This window comes from Canis lupus, chromosome 6, assembly GCF_048164855.1.
Source record: "Canis lupus baileyi chromosome 6, mCanLup2.hap1, whole genome shotgun sequence".
In the NCBI taxonomy this organism is placed as follows: domain Eukaryota; kingdom Metazoa; phylum Chordata; class Mammalia; order Carnivora; family Canidae; genus Canis; species Canis lupus.
The window spans coordinates 78,307,120-78,329,246 of NC_132843.1; the positions used below are offsets into that span (position 1 = coordinate 78,307,120).

General features: G+C 39.9%; 1 long non-coding RNA gene across 8 annotated transcripts in view; it reads right to left on the reverse strand.

Annotated features, from left to right (window-relative positions):
- Positions 1 to 22,127, reverse strand: part of LOC140635963 (uncharacterized) — a 176,078-nt gene that overhangs the window by 134,773 nt on the left and 19,178 nt on the right. For 5 of the 8 annotated variants that reach the window (XR_012033331.1, XR_012033336.1, XR_012033332.1 and 2 more), the window contains exon 2: positions 17,785 to 17,859. The exons of 2 other annotated variants lie outside the window; for them this stretch is intronic. This is a non-coding gene — a long non-coding RNA (uncharacterized lncRNA). Of the gene's footprint in view, positions 1 to 7,505; positions 7,805 to 8,705; positions 8,835 to 17,784; positions 17,860 to 22,127 lie in introns of those variants that run through there. One more of the 8 variants, XR_012033338.1, reaches the window with a different exon arrangement.

The following is a 22,127-nucleotide window of genomic DNA, read 5'->3' on the forward strand; positions in this document are numbered from 1 at the left end:
CAATCCCAGGTCTCCAGGATCATGCCCTGGGCTGAAGGCAGGCTAAACTGCTGAGCCACCCTGGCTGCCCTATACCCAGATTTCTAATCTGAGGGAGGAGTGCCCCGAAATGCCCCCCATACACACACACACCTTATTGAAGGGCCAGCTGTAATACAGTTTGACAAAAAATAACCGTGGTGATATTTACAGGGGAAAAAACGCCTGAGCAACTCACAATTCAATTACTTTAAGTTTCTCCTCTCTCACCATCCCTAGCCTCTCTTCCCTTTTATTTTTGCTGAAGGTTCATGAGCACTCAATAGCACTTTCTATTTGGACCTACCATTTTTTTTACATTATTATGTACTTATTTATTGCTAACATGAACTCAAAGCAAGCAAGCGGTTTCTTTTATCCCAGAGCAAATCAGGAAATCATGACACAACTGCTATCAGCAAATGTTAATCTTTAGAGAATAACATCTCCACCAGATTGGCCGGAAGACACTCAGATTTGACCAGTTTTGAGGCGATCCATATTTAAGTAGGGAAGGCGCTGTGGTTACTTTCAAGGTTTTTCTGAAGTCATTATTTGGATCTTTTCCAATCAGGTTTTTCATCAGTAGATGAACACACATCCTTCACTAATACTTCAGCCCCTCTCCCACGACTGGTTCAGCCTGCATGCGGTCGGGTGCTAGCTCTTCCCTCCAGAGTCCTTAGAGCCAGTAAAGTAGGTGAAAATGGTCTTACCATTCATTGTGCTGCTCTCTGGTCAGCTGCAAGGTCCCTTGGGGTGGCACCATGGGGGGGGGGGGGGGAGGGCATAAGTCTCTTCCCTTTTAGATAATATTTTTAGCTAATATTATGTACCAGGCATTTATGAAAGTACCAAATATTTTACATACCTCATCTCATTTACTCCTCTCAATAACCCTAGAGGTAGGTGGCATTATTATTTAATGCCTCCATTTTTCAAATGGAGAAAGAGTGTTTTTCACCACAATTAAAAATAAAAATTAATAAGTTAATTTCTTTAATGAGGGAACTAAGGCCCAGAATGGATAAACTGCTTGCCAAAGTTTATACAGCAAATAAATAGTCAAGGCTATGGTTCTGATTCTGTACATGCTCTTTACCACTGTGCTATACTGTACAGGATCATCAGATTCATTTTCTCAAAATATTGGGTCACCCTCTTTCCCAAAACACATTCCCCACAGATCAAATCCTTAGCAATCTTCAAGGCCTTCAAAATCTAACCACAGCCTCCCTTACCAACTTTAGTATTTCCAGCACAAACTCGCTCCTCTTCAGAATGAACTCTACATCACTCATACTCATACAGCTCATTCTAATTCATTCCACTCTCCAAACCTGATCTGGCATCCGCCTCTCCAACCATTTAAATCCTGCCTCTGCTTCAAGACCTAGTTTAAGTCATACCTCTTCCATAAAAATGTTCTCAACCAGTAGAAGCCCACCCTCAAGGCCCTCTTCTCCGAAATCTCAAACTTTATTATCTGTGAATCAAGGATCCTCATTGCAGCATATCTTAATATCCCCTACCTCTGCCTTTACAAACAAGGCATTTAACAAATGAATGAATACTAAGATATCAATAAACGACTCGTAACTCAGCTAATATTTTGGGGGGGGGGATATAGGAATTGGAAATATAAAGATTAGTGCTTGTTGACAAGACAAAATGCATATCAGCAAGAAAAATGTAACAAATATGGCACGTAAGCACATATGCTAACTTTTAATTAATTTTTCTGGTAGACACAAGTGTATTTTTTTTAAGTAAGTGTATTTTTAAGTAGATTAGTATAACCTCACTGATGTAAAAACAACAAAAAAATCCAGCCTAAAATAGTATTTAGCCACCGAGTTCTACATTTTAATAATATTAAAAGGGAATTAACCCAACTCAGATTTCTTGTCAGAATTTAGACATCAGAAGAAAAGGAAAACTGAGGAATCACTGGCAAGAGACACTTCTAATTCTTATCCCGTGGAAAACATAAGAAAAGAGAGAGATGGGGCAGTCCGGGTGGCTCAGAGGTTTAGTGCCACCTTCAGCGCAGGGCCTGATCCTGGAGACCTGGGATGGAGTCCCACGTCGGGTTCCCTGCATAGAGCCTGCTTCTCCCTCTGCCTGTGTCTCTGCCTCTCTTTATCTCTGTGTCTCTCATGAATAAATAAATATAATCTTGAAAAAAAGAAAGAAAGAAGAAGAAAGGAAGAAAGGAAGAAAGGAAGGAAAGAGAAGAGAAGAGAAGAAGAAAAGAGAGAGACGAAAGTGAGGTAGTAGGAAGAACTCCCCTACCCAACCCCTATGCAACAATATGATTCTGAGAAAAGTTATAGAACCATTTGCTTTGGAAGTCTCTAAAAACATGAAAATAGGAATAACCTTTGCAAACATCCAGAACATTGCTTAATCCATTTCCCAAGTCCAATCTCAAATCTCAAATTGATTTCTCCTTCCAAAGTATTATTCTTCCTAAGCATAAAACAGCAGAGTTAAAGACTTTTAAGGTAATGGCTAATACCATAACCACTGGACCTCTCTCTCCTGCTGGTGGCTCTCCTTCCAAATCATTGGGAGAACTTGATATTCCTTTTTTTTTTTAAGATTTTATTTATTCATAGAGACACACACAGAGAGAGAGAGACAGGCAGAGACACAGGCAGAGGGAGAAGCGGGCTCCATACAGGGAGCCCAACGCGGGACTCATCCCGGGTCTCTAGGATCACACCCTGGGCTGCAGGCGGCACTAAACCACTGCACCACTAGGGCTGCCCACAACTTGATATTCCTAATGCTTCACCCAACATCCATTACTCCCCCAAAAATAGTATCAGCTGAGTTATGGACCTCTTAAAATTTGCTGCAGTGTAATGGCAAAATTCTGGTGCTGATATCAAGTATTTGGCAATACACTCTACAGAGTGACATGTGTTTAAGCTTTAGTAAGAACAATGAAATTTATGACATGCAAATACAGCCTACTTCTTGTGTAATGTCAGTGTATTCTATTAACACTGATAATACTTTATTTAACCTGTACAATATATCGCTATTTAGTCTCTCTTGAAAAAAGTTTGCTTTCTAATTCATTAAATGGTTAAGGATTGCTCTTTCATGACAAGAAGGATTTAATTATTCTCTGACCATTCCAAGGAACAAAAAAGGCAATGATAGTAGTGCTTACCCAATTAAAAACCCCAGTCAGATCACCCTAGAACAAAGTGCACAGGTAACAAGAATCAGCAATGCACATACAGCTTCCAGTCAGTGCTTTTGTACCTCATTCTTTAATATGAACAGCAGCCAAAAATCACTAGACAACCAAGGAGAAATTGTCCAACTTGAGAAGAGAGAGCATTCATGTGCACAAGAAATAAAAAATAAAAGCAACTTAAACAGACTGTGCCAAAATAAAAATTTCAAAGAAATTATTAAAATTTCTTCAGAGACATAAGAGAGTATATTGCTAGAAGAAATAAGAAATCATTACTGAACAGTATTAGTCAAAGATAAAGAACTCTTGATAATTAAAAAAAAAGTGTGGGTGCAAAACTAAACAACACAACAGAAGAACTGAAAAATATAATTAAGGAAATATTGCTGTAGGTAGAGCAGAACAAAAAAAAAAAAGTGGAAAATGTAAAGAAAAGCTAAGGAAACTAAAAGAAAGTTTATCCAAAATATTGAGTGTCTGATTAACAAGAATTATAGAAATGGAGAAAAACAAAATGGAGGTAAAGAAATCATCGTGGATATAGTACAAGAAAATTCTTCAAAACTGAAGGATTTGGGTATCTAGACTGAAAGAAGCCATCAACTCACAAAAATAGACACATATATCAGTGTGACAGAATAGAAAGCCCAGAAATAAACCCATTATTATATGGTCAACTGATCTTCAACAGGTGCCTAGGTTGGCGCCACAGTCGTTTTTGGCTCAGGTCATGATCTCAGGGTTGTGAGATCAAGCACCATATCAGGCTCCATGCTGGGCATGGAATCTGCTTGGGATTCTCTCTCTCTCACCTTCCCTCTGTGTCTCCCACTGCCCTCTCTCTCCCTCTCTCCCTCTCTCTCTGTCTCTAAAATAAATAAATAAATCTTTTAAAAAATCTTCAACAAATCAGGTGAGAATATCTAATGGGAAAAAGACAGTCTCTTCAACAAATTGTGTTGGGAAAACTGGACAGCAACATGCAAAAGAATGAAACTGGACCACTTTCTTACACTATACATTAAAATTAATTCAAAATGGATTAAAGACCTAAATGTGAGATAGAAAACCATAAAAATCCTAGAAGACGGGTGCCTGGGTGGCTCATTTAAGCGTCCAACTCTTGATTTCAGCTCAGGTTATGATCTCAGGGTCCTGAGATCGAGCCCTGCATCTAGCTGTATGCTCAGCAAGGAGTCTGCTTAAGATTCTCTCTCTCCTTCTCCCTCTGCCCCTCTGCCCAAGCACATGAGCATGTTCTCTCTCTCTCTCTCTCTAATAAATATATAAAATTAAAAAAAAAAAAAGTCCTAGAAGTGCGATGCCTGGGTGGCTAACTGGTTAAGCATCTGCCTTCAACTCAGGGCATGATCCTAGAGTCCCAGGATCGAGTCCTACATCAAGCTCCCCACAGGGAGTCTGCTTCTCCCTCTGTCTGCGTCTCTGCCTCTCTCTCTCTCTGTGTCTCTTGAGAATAAATAAAATCATAAATAAATAAATAACAAAAAGTACTAGAAGAGAACACAGGCAGTAACTTCTTTGACATCAGCCATAGCAACTTCTTTCTAAACACATCTCCTGAGGCAAGGAAAACAAAAGCAGAAATAAGTTATTGGGACTTCATCAAAATAAAAAGCTTCTGTACAATGAAGGAAACAATCAACAAAACTAAAGGCAGCCTACAGAATGGGAGATTTTTGCAAATGACATATCCAATAAAGGGTTAGTATCCAAAATCTATAAAGAATTTATCAGGGATCCCTGGGTGGCGCAGAGGTTTGGTGCCTGCCTTTGGCCCAGGGCGCGATCCTGTAGTCCCGGGATCAAATCCCACGTTGGGCTCCCGGTGCATGGAGCCTGCTTCTCCCTCTGCCTGTGTCTCTGCCTCTCTCTCTCTATCATGAATAAATAAATAAAATCTTAAAAAAATAAATAAATAAACTTTAAAAAAAAAAAAGAACTTATCAAACTCAACACCCAAAAAACAATCCAATTTTAAAAATGGGCAGAAAACATGAACAGACATTTCTCCAAAAAAGACATCCAGATGGCCAACAGACACAGGGAAAAATGCTCATCATCACTCATTATCAGAGAAATGCAAGTCAAAACTACAATGAGATATCATATCATACCTGTCTGAATGACTAAAATGAACAATGCTAAAACCAACAGGTGTTGGTAAGAATGTGGAAAAGGAGCCTTATGCACTGTTGGTGGGAATGCAAACTTGCAGCCACTGTGAAAAGCAGTATGGAGGATCCTCAAAAACTTAAAAATAAAGGGGTGACTCAGTCTGTCAGTCAGTCGTCCAAGTCTTGATTTTGGCTCAAGTCATGATCTCAGGGTTGTAGGATCAGGCCCCAAGATGGGCTCCACAACTACTTTATGATCCAGCAAGTGCACTACTGGGTATTCACAAATACAAGAACATTGATTCAAAGGGATACATGCACCTCTGTGTTTACTGCACCATTATTTATAATAGCCAAACTATGGAAGCAGCCCAAGCATCCAATGACTAATAATAAATGGATAAAGCATTCATACACACACATGCACACAATGTAGTATTATTCAGCCATAAAAAAGAATGAAATCTTAGGGACACATGGGTGGCTCAGCAGTTGAGCATCTGCCTTCAGCTCAGGGCATGATCCCGGGTCTAGGGATCAAGTTCCGTATCGGGCTCCCCACAGGGAGCCTGCTTCTCCCTCTGCCTGTGTCTCTGCCTCTCTCTCTCTCTCTCTCTAAATCTCTCTCTCTCTCTCTCTGTGTATCTCTCATGAATAAATAAATAACATATTTTTTAAAAAAATAATGAAATCTTACCATTTGCAATGACATGGATGGAGCTAGAGAGTTACAATGCTAAGCAAAATGTCAGTCAGAAAAAGACAGATACCATGTGAAATCACATGGTATCTTAAATTCCTAAATAGAATTTAAGAACAAATGAACAAAGAGGGAAAAAATAAGAGGGAGACAAAGCAAGAAACAGACTCTTAACTCTAAAGAGCTAACTGATGGTTACCAGAGGGGAGGTAGGTGAGAGGATGGGCTAAATAGGTGATGGGGATTAAGGAGGTCACTTGTCAAGATGAGCACTGGATATTGTATGGAAGTGTTTAATCACCTGAAACTAATATTACACTGTATGTTAACTAATTGGAGTTAAAATAAAAACTTAAAAAAAAAAAAAAAGAAAGAAAGGAGCCATCATCTGTCCAGGACAATGGATGCAAACAGGCCATAATGTGGTATATGTGTGTGCAACTTCAGAACTCTGAGGACAATTAAAAGATTTGCAAGGGTGGAACTTAGGTGGTTCAGTTGGTTAAGTGTCTACCTCCTGATCTCAGTTTAGATCTCCACCTCAGAGTAGTTAAGTTCTAACCCCACGCTGGAGAGGGGCTCCCCACATGGAGCCTACTTAAAAAAAAAAAAAAAAAAAAAAGACTTGCAAGAAAGAAAAGAAAAAGAGAGAACCCACATGAATTATTTTGAACTTCGCAACAATACTGGAAGCTAGATGACAATGGTGTTATATATTCAGATGTTCTATCAAGTGCCATTTTTAAACATATCCAAATTTATTAGATAGAGGTAAAGCAGTGCTTAGAGGGAAATTTTTAGCTATAACACCAAAATTAGAAGAGAAAAAAATACCTCAAATCAATATCTAAGACTCCACCTTAAGAAAATAGAAATACAGAGCAAACTAAACTCAAGCAAGTAGAAGGAAGGAAATAACAGAGATTAGGGTAGAGATAAATGAAATTGGAAACAGAAAAACAATAGAGAAGAGGCAATGAAAACAAAATTGGTTCTTTGAAAGTATCAATAAAATTGACAAACTTTTAGCTAGGCTAACCAAAACTCATTTAAGTTCCTACTCTAAAACTGACATACAAGCTCTCCCTGAGAGTTTTATATTCTAAGTGACAAGAAAATCACTTATAGAGAAGTCAAGAACAAAGCAGATACCCTAAAGTTCAAGATTGATGATGGCCCTTGACAATGGAATTGATATTGCCCCAAAGTTTTTAGGCCTATGAGTGGAATAAAGTCACTTCCAAACACGTAATATTCGTTTTATGACCCCATGTTTAACTTCTAGTCTCTCATGTCTGTGTTCACCTTTTATACTAGGGAAGGGATTAGACTCTATTAAAAAGATGGCATGCAACAGAGGATTATGTATCTATTTATTATATAAAATATATCATGTATATTTGAATGTCTCTGGGTAATTTTTCTTTCATTATCTTACCTCTGTATTTCTCAGTCCACAAAATACTGTGCTGTGCTTAGGAGACTGATTTGATATTTCTTTCCCTACTTATGTCAGTAGCCGTAGCCACAACTGATCCTACAGCATTTTATGAATATTAGTGACTGTTGTCTTCAACTTTCATGACTTCAGGCAGTCTTGCTCGTTTCTCCTTTTAGCTTGAATTCTGTGTTAATGGAGTCATCATCTACCATCTGGTCTTCTGCATCTACCTTATATTTCCACATTTTACATGAGATGGCATTCTGTTGTGGATGAGAAAGGAGTGGGAGCCAACACTGAAAAGATGAGAGGTAAGGAGTTGAAAATAGTGATACACACAGAGACATATGTACACACACACACATGCACATCCACACACGCAGAGTACCAAAAAACAGAAATCACAAGAATGATTACAAGAAGAAAAAGTCTGATTTGAGGCAGCTGGGTGGCTCCAGTCAGTTAAGTGTCCAACTCTTGATTTCATCTCAGGTCATGATCTCAGGATTGTGAAATAGAGCCCCAAGTGGGCTCCCCACTCAACAGGGAGTCTGCTTGAGATTCCTCCCTCTGCCCCTCCCTCTGCTTGCTCAAGCTGTCTCTCTTTCTCTGTCTCTCTCTCTGTCTCTCAAATATTTTTTTTTAAGTATGTGATTAAAGTAGGTCACAGTGGGGGACTTCTGTAGTGCAGTGGATGACCAGTTTCTTAATAGAAGTAACTACGGTTTGTTTTATTATTTGTTATATTATCTAAAAGAGATCTGTTTTAGACATCCTTCTACATGTGTGACACAGCTCACAACTAAAACATAAAGACTATAAAGATAAAAATGTATGCCAAACTGCAGAAAAATAAAAATTTAAAGTACTTTTTAATTTAAAAATAATAAAACAAAATTTAAAATAAGTGATAAAGGTATTAGCTCTTCATCTAACAAAGAGCTTTTGCAAATCATTCAACAAAATATAAATATCCAGGAAGGAAAATGGACAAAGGCCACACATAGGCAAATCTCAAAAAAAAAAGGGGGGGGGGAGTAAACAGCCAATGTGTTAACCAAGATTCTCTAGAAAACAGAGCCTGCAACGTGACTTAAGCATGAATTCATTACGCGGGGAGACACAATCCTAGGGCAGGTAAAGTGAGGGAAAAGGGAAATGAGGAGCGAAGTTAGAAATAAATTAAGATGGGGGCACCTGGATGGCTCAGTGGTTGAGCATCTGCCTTTGGCTAAGGGCGTGATCCTGGGGTCTTGGGATCAAGTCCAGCATCGGGCTCCCTGCATGGACCTGCTTCTCCCTCTGCCTGTGTCTCTGCCTCTCTTTCTGTGTCTTTCTCAGGAATAAATAAATAAAATCTGAAAAAAAAAATTAAACAAAGGCCCATTGAATTGTTTGCCAGAGACAGTCAATGGTTTTTCAGACATAAAAAAAAGGGGGGGGGGGGATTTTTGAAATTTGACCAGGGTATGAATTCTAAAACTTATGTTACTGAAAAATATTTTCCTGAATTATATTCTACTTGGTACAAATGGTTAATGATACTCTTAAACATCTTCCACGTTTTAAATTAGACATACAAATTTTAGAAATAGCCAGGATGGGATGCCCGGGTGGCTCAGCAGTTGAGGGCCTGCCTTCGGCCCAGGGCGTGACCCCGGAGTCCAGGGATTGAGTCCCATGTCGGGCTCCCTGCATGGAGCCTGCTTCTCCCTCTGCCTGTGTCTCTGCCCCTCTCTCTCTCTCTCTCTCTCTCTCTCTCTCTGTCTCTCATGAGTAAATAAATAAAATCTTTAACAAAAAATAAATAAATAAATAAACAGCCAGGAGTATTCTGTATACATGTCTGCACCATATATTAATGGTAAATTACATGGGTTCAGTTTTACTCTCGTCAAGTAATTTCTCTATCTTGAACACCAACCGTTCAGGTCAGTGTTACTAAAGGAATCTCTATAGAATGGCAAATCATGCTGTTGTCACTGACAATACAACAGGCAAACCTCTGAGTGGTTTAGGAACCCAGCCAGTCACATGTTCTGTTCACATCCTTCAGTTGTGTGTGCTCAGGAAGTCATTCTAGTAGAGTGTAACAACAAAAACACTGCCTATCGGCAGCAAGACTGTAACCACATCCAAAATTCTTCTGTAGCCACAGACAACAATATGGCATATAAAAAATTTGAGAACTGCCTAATCATGTACTCATATAACATGATCAAACAATGAGAGTTAATAGCTACTCAATGTCTTCAAAAAAAACAAAGCATTTAAACTGCTTTCCAAAAAAAATAAAAATAAAAAAAAAATAAACTGCTTTCCAAAAGAAAGGGTTAACATTGTACTTTATAGAGATGAACGTATGCAGATATACAGGATGCACTAGCAACAACTAGTAGTTCCTTGCAGGGAAAAGTGGTTTTTCAGGCGAAGCTTGCCATGGAAGGATAGGTATTACGTGATGATACCTGCTGTGAAGAGCTTCGGGTCATGCTGTTCCACTAAAGATGCAGTGAAAGCTGAGATGCAGATGGAAAGTCAAAGAAAATTTTGCTAAACTGAAAGCCAATGACATTGCTTCACTGCCACATTTCTAGATCTAAGACTTAAGAAAGTTGCACGAGTGATTATATAAAATATCATGTGTAGGGGCACCTGGGTGTGTTGATTGGATGGGCGTCCAACTCTTGATTTCGGCTCAGGTCATAGTCTCATGGGTACTGAGATCAAGCCCCATATCAGCGCCTAGCAGGGAGTCTCCTAGAAGATTCTTTCCCTCCACCACTCACCCACTTCATGCTCTCTCTCTCTCTCTCTCTCTCAAATAAATAAATAAATAAATAAATCTTTTAAAAAAATATTGTGTATACAAAAAGATTTTAATTAAAAGCGTACTTTACTCATTATTTTTTCTCCAATTGAGCAAAGCACTTAAATTTGTGAAATTGCTTCAATAAAATTGCATAATTAGCAATGATCGAATCTTCAAAGGCAGAATATGAACAGTAGATAAATTTTTACCTTAGTTGGTTACAATTCCAAAGAAGCAAACATTCAATCCCTTAGTGGCAGCATGGCCATTAGGAACAAACATCATGTCCCCCACAGAACTGAGCTGAAAATGAGCATCTCTTTAGAAGCCAAAAGAGGAGTCTGAGGCCGGTGAGCAGGCCAGCAACTAAGATGTCTAGGTAGACGGTAACGCTTCTGCACCAAAATGTCAAACTGCCAAAATTATATTATGAAGATTTGAATATGGAACTGTAGTAATAGTTAAGTTTATTGACCTCATCTTGAATCTACCTCAGTAAATTCATTTTTGATGGTTATATTCGCCTTTGGTCTCAGTTCCGCTGAATATTGATCTTAATAGTCAATCTCTCAGCATTTGGCCAAAATGAATTTGGTGTTCCCTCGCTCTCTATATAAAGAAACATGAGTGGATTATATAGGAATGAGGAACATGAGGAAAAAAACAGGCCAACACATTAAGCATGACTTTCTCTAGGTGCCAGTGAATCATTTTCTTCTCTGTACATGTCTTGTGTTTCCCAATTTCTTAAAAAATAAATATTGGTACTTAGGAAAAAAAGAAACACATGCTCTTTTTGCAAAAAATAGCAGTATACACAAGTATCACTAAAATGCAGGCTTTGGGGGCTCCTGGGTGGTCCAGAGGTTAAGCGTCTGCCTTCAGCTCAAGTCATATCCCGGGGTCCTAGGATCCAGCCCCACATCAGTCTCCCTGCTCCCTGCTGCTTCTCCCTGTCTCTGCCTGCTGCTCTGCCTACTTGTGTTCTCACTCTTTCTCTGTCAAATAAATAAATAAAATATTTTTTAAAATAAAATGCAGACTCTGATAATTCTGTTTTTATATTTTATTACAAACATATCATTGAAAATATGTCTAACCTGATGACAGAGCTGCACAAATTCTACCTGTTGGTGTTCACTTTGGGATTCTACATATATTTTAAAGAGACCTAACTTTGTTTGTACACCTTCATGTTTGCAGTGAGGATCTGTGAACAGAGATTGAGTATTTGGATAATTAACAACTTAACAATTGCAAACAGAGGAGCTGGAAATTTATATCCATCTTATTCTAAAGACAGGCTTAGGACAATTGGCAATTATAGCCTGAGACAAAAGAATCTGAACTGAAATGTTGAGTGTGAAATTGAGGTCAATTAGAACATCCCTCAACCTAAATTTTTCCCAATGGAACCAATTCAACCAGAAAATTTTTCTGTGGGGGAAAAAAAAAAAAAAAAACAGTTTTCTTTTAAAAATACACAATTCTAAAATACATGGAAAATAGCAATGCTGCCTATATCACAGAACATGTAAAAAATAAAATCCAAATGCATTAAACATTTAAAGCCATAAAAGAAAGTAAAAAAGAAATACATTTTTGGTTTTGAAATAGAAAAAACATTTTAAGCAGGGAAGAAAACACCAAATTTATAAAGGAAATAGAAAAATTAAAATTTTTGTCCACAATGTACAAGGATAGCTATTGCAGAAACATCCATAATAAAAAAATAGCATACAAACTAAATGTCCATCAACCAGACAACTTATGATAGTCATAAAATAAAATAGAGTGCTATGTATCCATTAAAATGAATTAGGTATATCTGAATCTAAACATGGAAAATATTCCAAAATATATTATTAGATTAAAAGAGAAGTTTCAGGGGTGCCTGGCTGGCACGGTTGGAACAGCATGGTACTCTTGATCTCAGGGTCATGAGTTCAAGCCCCATGTTGGATGTAGAAACTGTTTAAATAAATAAGACCTAAAAATAAAATAAAATTTCAGAAAAATATGTACAGTATAATTTTGTTTTAATAATGTATGTATAAATGAGTATTTGCATAAAAATATTATTCTGAAAATAGTAAATGTAGTCTTTATTAGCTCTGTAAATTATATTCCCCCATAGTCCTATCACCCTATGGCCCCAAGGAAAGGATGTCAAATGCTGCCTCCATATGGAGAAAATATAACCTGCTCAAAAAGAGGCTAAAAAAAGAAAGTCCTTCACTTTCCAGAGGTAGAACAGAGAGCTCAGAACTCGGGACGCCTGAGTGGCTCAGAGGTTGAGCGTCTGCCTTCCACTCAGGGCAAGATCCTGGGGTCCGGGGATCGAGTCCCGCATCGGGATCCCAGCATGGAGCCTGCTTCTCCCTCTGCCTGTGTCTCTGCCTCTCTCTCTCTGTATGTCTCTCACGAATAAGTAAAAAAAAATCTTTAAAAAAAAAAAAAAAGAGAGAGAGCTCAGAACTCAAAGGGATGCATACAAAATTCAGATAAATGTGACTAGATCGGAGAGCACTATAGTTCATGGTAGAGATAAAGAAATGGCATTGGCAGAAAGAGGTGATCAGAAAGATACATTTAGTCAACATAGAGCTTAGTACACAAAAGATCCAGAAGTTTCCACCAGCTATGGAGGCAAAGGCATGCTGAGAGGACCCCTAAAATGGCACGGACCTGGAGTCAAAATGCAGAAGCCACAAAGAGCAGGTACTTCAGGACTGAGGATAATGGCGGGGCCTATGGTTGGCCACAGTGGATGTTAACACCATCAAAAACCAGCTAAGACTTGTTAGCCACTGGTTCAGTAAAGACAGAGGTTAATACCCAGGGAGAGGCAGAAGGACATCTCAACTGGAGACCTGCAAGGAATCAAATAATGGGGACGCCTGGGTAGCTCAGTGGTTGAATATCTGCCTTTGGCTCAGGATCAGGGGTCCTGGGATCGAGTCCCACATCGGGCTCCCTGCAGGTAGCCTGCTCTTCCCTCTGCCTGTGTCTCTGCCGGTGTGTATCTCTCATGAATAAGTAAATAAAATCTTAAAAAACAAAAAAAAGAAATCAAATTATGGCATGTGGATCTCATCTCCTACACACACATACCCCACTGCCCCAAACAAGTGCACGTGCGCACACACACATATACATACGTCTCACATTGTGTGAGGTAAGTCAGCTTTCCTCCATCCAGATGCTCTCTGAGAAGAAATCAATGGAGGAAAGAACTCTTAAAAAGCTAAGTTAACCTAATACAGAACCTGGATGAAACTGAGCCAATATATATTGTCAAATAGATATTCCAAAACCACCACCCATTGCTACCAAGTATAAATATGAATTGTAGAATGCTACATTCTCACTGAACTACAAAAGAAAATGGAATATTATCTTGAAAAGTAAATGAATAGGACTTAGTGACAGGTCAGATATTAAGGTGTGAAGGATAGGGAGAAATCAAATATGACTGCCAGGTATCTGCCTTGGTTGATCAATGGCATATAATACCATTAACTAATATTTAAATAGAACAACATCTAAAATGGGCTTTTAGGAAAAAAAAACTAATTTGATTTTGAATCTGTCAAATAGGGTTGAGCGTCTGCCTTTGGCTCTGGTGTAATCCAGGGTCCAAGGATAGAGTCCCACATCAGGCTCCCTGTGAGGAGCCTGCTTCTCTCTCTGCCTGTGTCTCTGCCTCTCTCTCTCTCATGAATAAATAAATAAATCTTGAAAGAAGAAAAAAGAAAGAAGAAAGAAAGAAAGAAAAGAAAGAAAGAAAGAAAGAAAGAAAGAAAGAGAGAAAGAAAGAAAGAAAGAAAAAGAGAGAGAGAGAAAGAAAGGAAGGAAGGAAGGAAGGAAGGAAGGAAGGAAGGAAGGAAGGAAGGGGAAAGAAAAAGAAAGAAAAGAAAAAAAGAAAGAAAGAAAGAAAGAAAGAAAGAAAGAGAGAAAGAAAGAAGAAGAAAGAAAGAAGAAAGAAAGAAAGAAAGAAAGAAAGAAAGAAAGAAAGAAAGAAAGAAAGAAAGAAAGAAAGAAAGAAAGAAAGAAAGAAAGAAAGAAAGAAGTGAGTTAGTTCTGGGAGTTTTCGGAGTTCATCACAAATTTGAGCTAATGCTAATGGGAATGGATGAGATTATTCGGGAAAACAAGAATTCTAAGACTTAGAGCCAACTCTATGTAATTAAGCTCCATACTGTCACCTTGACTGTGAAGGTGAGTTTTATAGATATGAGTTTTATAGATATCTGTGACATTGTGATTCACAATAAGAAATATATAATTGGTCTTTGTCCTGGTTTCTGGCATAGAGCTTCTAAAACACTTAGATTTCCCGAAGTGATAAGAGCGCAAAGGTCTTTTATTATGTTAATGAGGTAACTTTTGGAAAATCCCTAGATAAACTAAGGATGGAGGCTGGTAGCTCTAGGAGCCAATCATGTGATTGGACCTCCAGGGAAGGCAGATGAGCTGGAGATTGAGTTCAATCACCAACGGCCAATGATTCGATCAATCATGCCTATGTAATAAAACCTGGATTCAGAGAGCTTCCAGGTTGGTGAACATATGGAGGTGGCAGGAGAAAGCATGAAAAATCTGCCTTCTTTCCTCATGCCTTTCCCTATGCATCTCTTCCATTTGGCTGTTCCTGAATTATATCCTTTTATCACAACCTGCTAAGTAGAGTAAGTAAAAACTTGTGAGTAATTTAAATGTTTCTGAGTTCTGTTAGCCACCCTACCAAATTAATCAAACCCAAGGAAGGGGTCCTTGAAACCTCCAAGCTATAGCTGGTAGGTCAGAAGCCCAGGTGGTGTCTGGAGTATGGGATGAGGAAGGGATGCAGTTCATAGAAATGAACCTTTAATCTATGGAATCTGACACTATCTTCAGGTGGTGAAAATTGAGTTGAATTGTAGGACACCTTGCTGGTATTGGAGAATTGCTTGGTGTGCAGGGAAAAAAACCCACTCATTAGAAGTGGATGCAGAACATGTAATCTCTAATTCCCCTTAGGTTGTGCTAAGTATAGCATGAGGCTCAGTAGATACCCAAGACTGAGCTATGAAGTATTTCCTTTCTTGGTGGGTGGTACAAGTGGTGACTCTTTTCATATTAAAAAGGGTCTGTTAGGCAGAGATAGTTGCCCTCTTGATGTACTTTCCCTTAAGATGATGATAAACCTGGATACTATGGAAAACAGTGTCTGGAGATCTTGGATGGTGTGTAGGTATGAACCAAGGCCTTTCCTGGAAGTCAGGGATCCTGAGTAATACTCTAAACCCTCCTGAACAAATCTTTCACTGTTGTCTATGCTTTAGTTCCCTCCCCACGTCCACCACAAGTAAATAGATACAGAATGCTTCTAGTTTGTCTTAGTCAATATACTGTGAGTGCTTTAAAGGTATAATCTATAAATATCCTAGAGATTTATCTTAACCCACTCTGTAAGAGTATGGAAAGCTACTAGGTGCAGAGCCTGTCTTGGATCAGCGTTTATTTAACTCTTCAGAAAGCAGTAGATGGAAAGAGATACCACAGTGAGGTATTTCTGAGATACCTCAGAAATAAAATGTAAGCAGGACTCTAGCCAAAACAGTCACATACTCCTTTTAACTTAGGTGTATGGAACAATTTGCATTTCTCCCAAACCACTTATCCCCAAAGTGCTTTCACACAATTTTCCTTCTGACTGAAAGACCCTTAGACGACTTCTTCCCTTCACAAACTCCAGCTCGTCCTATAAGGCCCACTTCAAAGTTCTCCTTTCTGGGAAGACTTCCTCAAACAGTGTTACATGGTGCTTCAATTACAGGATTTTTTTTTAAGATTGTATTTATTTATTCATGAGAGACACAGAGAAAGAGAGGCAGAGACACAGGCAGAGGGGGAAGCAGGCTCCATGGGAGGAGCCTGACGCAAAACTCAATCCCGGGACCCTAGGATCACGCCCTGGACCAAAGGCAGGTGCCAAACCACTGAGCCACCCAGAGATCCCAATTACAGGATTTTTTATATTATATCACCACCTATTAATATCCCTCTCTCCCCAACTCCCAATCTAGACTGTGGGACTATAATGCAAATTTTTGGCAGGTCCAAGCCCGATATAAAGATTTCCAGAGAAACATCTCTGATATTCTTTACACGGTATATCTTCTGAGTATTTGAAGATAATAAAAGGATTTTCTGGCTTTATCCCATAAATAAAGTTGTCATAATGCATTCTGACATTTTAAAAATACATTCAAAGCTGATGAAATGAAGATTTTAGATTTTGGCATTGGAAAAAGGCCTTGAACTTCAGCCAGAGGATTCCCAAGAGAAATAAAAGTGATTGATATTGGAAACGAGGTAGCAAAATGTATTGGACATTCAAGTACTATTTCAAGGTCCATAATCATTGACTTCACTGTCAGAGGGTCAAAATTTCTTCACAGTGGCTCTACAGGTTACAGTTCATCACGGGGTTAGGTTAGAGCAACTTTTCTTAGCCATGGTGTCATGACTAGAACCACTTGAGAGGTGGACTAGAAATAACTTATTACAGATAATGAACTAGTAACATTTGTGAATAATATTTTAGATATGGGGGCACCCGGGTGGCTCAGTTGGTTGAGCATCTGCCTTTGGCTCAGGTCATGATCACAGGGTCCTGGGTTGGAGCCCCACATGGGACTCCCTGGTCCGTGGGGAGCCTGCTTCTCTCTCTCTCTGCCCCTCTCCCTACTCGTGCTCCCTTTCTCTCTCTCAAATAAATAAATAAAATCTTCCCAAAAACTCTCAGACATAAAATCACCGTAGGCTTGATATTTCCCTATCAATATATTATCATTATAATTCCCAGGCATCTATTATTTTTTTTCTGAGTTAGAGATGAAAAGTTATAGTTATACAGATAATTCTGTGGGGAATAAACATCAACTGCCATCTACTTTGCCTTGGTGGCCCACTAGTTTTAATAAGTATCACTAGTTTTAACAGCAATTAAACATCTCTTGAAAGGAGTGTCAAAGAATTTTTGAACCTCTTTAATCTCTCCAAGAAGGAATGATTAACAGTAGCATATGCAGCAAAGCGATCACTAAGAGCTGGGAAATGCATATTGCATTTAACAACACGAAGGTCAGTGGGAACCATAATGAGATCAGTTCAGTGCAGCAGTTAAAGCAGAAGACAAATTCAAGTGTTTGAGAAACGCAGTGAAATTTCTTATACTTCAGAGGCATTAATAGAAGAGAAAGGAAAAAATTGAACTGCAGCCAGGGGAAGGACAAGAGAGTTGTTTTAGGAAGAAAAAGCAAAATAAAGACAAAACAAAACACTGCAAGGTTGAAAAGAAGAAATCAGAGAAGGGGGAACCACTCAAAGCTTAAGGTGGAAAAGAAATAAATGAGGCCCTATAAGAAGTGAAGAGGAAAGGGGTAAAGAAGCAAAGATGGGAAGTTTATTCCTGACCTTGAGAGAAGAAATGTTTCGACTTCCTTTTTCTGGTACAGGTGCTGCTGAAGCGAGCACAGCCACGTCCCAATTCTGAGCAAGAAGGAAGGAAGTGAGGGTCAAAGTCAGCACAGTGATTTTGTACCTCAAATGTCAGGGAGTGTACACTCCTGTCTCAAAGCAGAGTCTTTCATCTCCACCTTCTCCTTCCACTCACAGGAGCAGCATCTGTGGACCAACACACCCCAGAAGTCGGTCTGCCTGCACAAATGCCATTTTTCACCACTCGGCAGGTCACGGTTGGGTATTTCCCAGCCCTGACCCCCGATGGCCTTGCGGGAGACAGCTGGGGAAGTCGCTTCCGCAGACCTTTGCTGGAAGTGCAGAATTTCAGGGTCTCCTGGTCAGTCGGGCTCTTCCTAAAGCATCTCAGTCAGGCACATACATGGCACGGGGAATGGGACGCAGAGATGTCCTTTTAAAACATTATCCACACAACGGCTTATGAACCGAGGTGCCAAAACACACTGGTACACAGCGAACGGATCACGGCTGTGCTGAGTGATACAAACCCCCTCGAAACTCAGGGCGACTGGACTGGCTTGTCCCCAGGCCATCCCCTCCATCCGTAGGCAGCCTCCTGCGGGGATCCTCAGAGGCTGACACATCTCAGAAGCGCGTGCAGGGGACAAGCAAAATGACCGTATGTGGCATTTGCTGCTCTATCACTCACTAAGCGTGGTCAAAGGGCGGACTCCTGCCTGGATATTAATTTCTAGGAGCCAGCTATCTAGATTATTTCAAAATAAATATAGCTATTTTGCGGAAGATGTTTGGCTTTTTAAAGCAGTCACTCAGAACACATCAGTACCAATGGATAGATGTGTCCAATGTGCATGGTGACAAAGACGCAAGCTGCTTCCCTCCGTGTGCCTGCTGGAAGCCCTATCCGCCTCGGCACCACCTTCGACCCTAACACCAGGGACAGGAATGCACCTTCAGAACCTTCTACATAAACTCTTCTAAGTAGCTCCACGAGCCCCTTGGTTTCAGGAGGTCGGATGGGGGCTCTTGGAGGACACTGGGTTTATCAGCTTAAATCTCTGTCATTATACAAGTCAGATACTTCTGCCCCTTTGCCACAGCATGCTCTAACAATGCAAGTGCAACCTGCAATATGTAACTTTATTATTATGTCGAAATATCTGATAGGAAAAGTTTTACAAAAACAAAAAAGAAAAAAAGAAAAAAGTTTTACAGAAACGTTATCCTAAGACATCAACATTAATCACATTTGTAAGTAGAAGGAAAACTGTTATTTCAATCATAATTCAAGTGCTATAAATTTTTTATTAGTTTAAATTTTTTATCATATAATTGCAGGAAGAGTCTACTGTCAAACTTGACCATGAATATATTGAAAAAGCTATTATTAAAAAGTCTTAATCAGAAATGGCATTTCAACTGTAACACCTGATGTTAAATTTTTGTGGGCATGAAAGCAAGTTTATCATAAAAATTTGTTTAAGTGAAAAGGGAGGTGGGTGGGGGTTGGGGTGACTGGGTGACGGGCACTGAGGGGGGCACTTGACGGAATGAGCACTGGGTGATATGCTATATGTCGGCAAACTGAACTCCAATAAAAAAAAACAGCAACTAATAAAGAAAGCCATAATTTCCTACTTGGAAAAAATAAATAAAATTTTTTTTAAATTAAAAATAAAAAATTTTAAAAATGTTTTATTTATTTATTCATGAGAGACACAAAGAGGGGCAGAGATACAGGCAGAGGGAGAAGCAGGCTGCTTGCGGGGAGCCCGATGTGGGACTCCAGGATCATGCCCTGAGCCAAAGGCGGCTGCCCATCCACTGAGCCACCTAAGCATTCCTATCGTAAAAATTTTTTTAAATGTTTTATTTATTGGGTTTTTTTTTTAATATTTGATACCTCCACTAATGCTTGGTAAGTTCTTCTCTTCTCATAATCATTAAATACAAGAAATAATGAATTTCCCCCCAGGCTTCATACAGACACCTCAAATCCCCTTCGGCTCATCCCTGTGTGCAGTACAAACATCACTTTGCTCTATGCGAACCACGACAATGGAAAACATTGGGAGGTACTGGTGTACGCTGCTGCCGACGGGATGAAAGCGAGATCAGCGGCAAATGCACAAGACACATGTGATGGAACAGGAGTGTCTTCATCAGAACCTCCCAGGGAAAGACACACCTTTCTCTATTCGGAAATGAAAGAGAAGTCCTGAGATTTCTGGAATGGGTTCTTCCTTCAATTCCTAAACAATGCATCGCCATCTAAGTCATTTCGGTGTCTTAGGTGCAGTCTGCTTATCTAATACGCGGCACCCCATACGCAAGCCGGGAAGAATGAGAAAGAAACTGTACTGCAGACACGTACCCGCTGTGCCAGCCACGAGGGGCCAGGTAGCCCAGAGCCAGTTCCGAGCGGTCCAAGATGGAAAAGGTTCCCAAGGAAGGTCTGGCTGTACTGGAAGCAGCTTTGCACAAAGGAGGCCCCAGAATGAGCAGACCTGCCTCAAGAGAGCAACTTAAAATGCAGCTCACAGCAAATGAAAGCTCCCCACCTAAACTCAGAGCGGGCAAGCCCAGGCCGAAGCCAACAGAGAGGCCTCAGATCTCTGCTTATATAATTTCTTGTGACTCCGAGATCAAGTAAATAAATAATAGGCAATAACTGACTCCGTTTGGAGCCATTTAAAATGATTGCCTCCTTCAGCAGCCCCGTGGAGCGCCCGAAACGCAGATAGGACCTGACAGGAGTGACGGGCAGGCCCAGAGCTGCGCGGTTGGCGGGAAGGCGGCTGGCCCAGAGAAGCACAGGCGAGGGCGCCCAAGCAGCTGCCCGAAACCCCCAAAGCTCCCTCCATTAACGCTGTTTTCAAATGCCGACAGCGTTTCTGTGAACTATTAAGGGTAGACAGCGTTACCTAATGAGGCTGCTAAATGCAGTAGCCGTGGGCTTCTCCGCTGCCACGGTGCAAACCAGGCCTCGGTGAGTCCGTCAGGGCTCCTGCCTGCAAGGGGGTCGCTGGGTCCGGAGCCACAGGGAAAGGCTGAGGGCTCCGCCTTAACCATCTCTTTGAAAATACGAGTGGATTAATTGCCGTCATTTGCATCTGTAGCCATGCAAGCTATGATAATGAGGCGCTCCACTGGAGCCCGTGCCTCGGGCTAGACGCCAGGACCTGAGGGGCTGCAGGATGCCGGTCTTGGCCAGGATCTCGGTCCTGAAGAGCCTCAGGACAGCTGGGGAGTGGCTCCTAATTGGGGCGGATTCCTCACCGCAGACCAGCTAGCCTGGGTCCTATTCCTAACTCTCAGAAACTTTTACGTGCCAGAGTTGATTAATCAATGTGTTGCCACACACTGATAACGTTTGGGTGAAACACCATTTGATCGTGATCAGACCTCAACTTATTCATTTATAAGGCTCTACCAAAATATAGGTGTCAAGGGCACCTCGATTCGAGTCCAGTTTTCCCACTATTAGGAAAAAACCTGCTTTGTTCTCTATACAAAAATAATGATATCCCTTAATATTCTTTAAGCAGGATCCTTTTAATTTTCTTACATCTTAGGGTCTGGAGGTATATGTTTATTAATCACTCCACTGGAAAGGAGATTGCCTTGTGCTAATGCCTTCTGTTTTTTCCCGTTTTTTTTTAACTGAAATATAGTCCACATACAATATTATATTGTTCCAGGTGTACAACAAAGGGATTGGTGAGTGTAATTACCATCTGTCGCCATAGGACATTATTACAATGTACAACTGCTTTTTTAAAATATCAATTGTATGTTTCACAAAGCAAGTGGTATAAAAACTAGACCGTATTAGTGTTGGAAGATTAAAAAGTGAAAAAAAAAATCTACCAATGATTTGAACAATTGGCCAAAACAATGTTACTTAGCTAGAGATTTCAAAATATTAGTTCTCCTCTTCTCATCTGGAAATGTGGGAGCTGGATAGCCTCCTTTTAATTGTTTTGAATATTTCCATTCATTAGACAAATTTTAATAATTGTTTAACCAGTTGCAACTGTGTTCCATTAATCACAGCAGGACTTGGGGGAAAGAATTTGAAGGTGAAGCAATACCCTGGGATTCTGTTATTGTTGGGAAGTAAGGATGGTTGTTTGCATTTCCTCTTACTTTTTAAGAAATTTTTTAAGACTTCTAAATTTTATCCTCTTTTCTCTTTCCTCCTTCCTGTCCTTCCCCTTCCTTGTTTTTTCATCATTGTTGTTCTCTTACCTCCTTACCAATAATTATTCTTGATAGGATTCAGCTGCTTCCGGCAAAAAGCCATGTATCTAGAG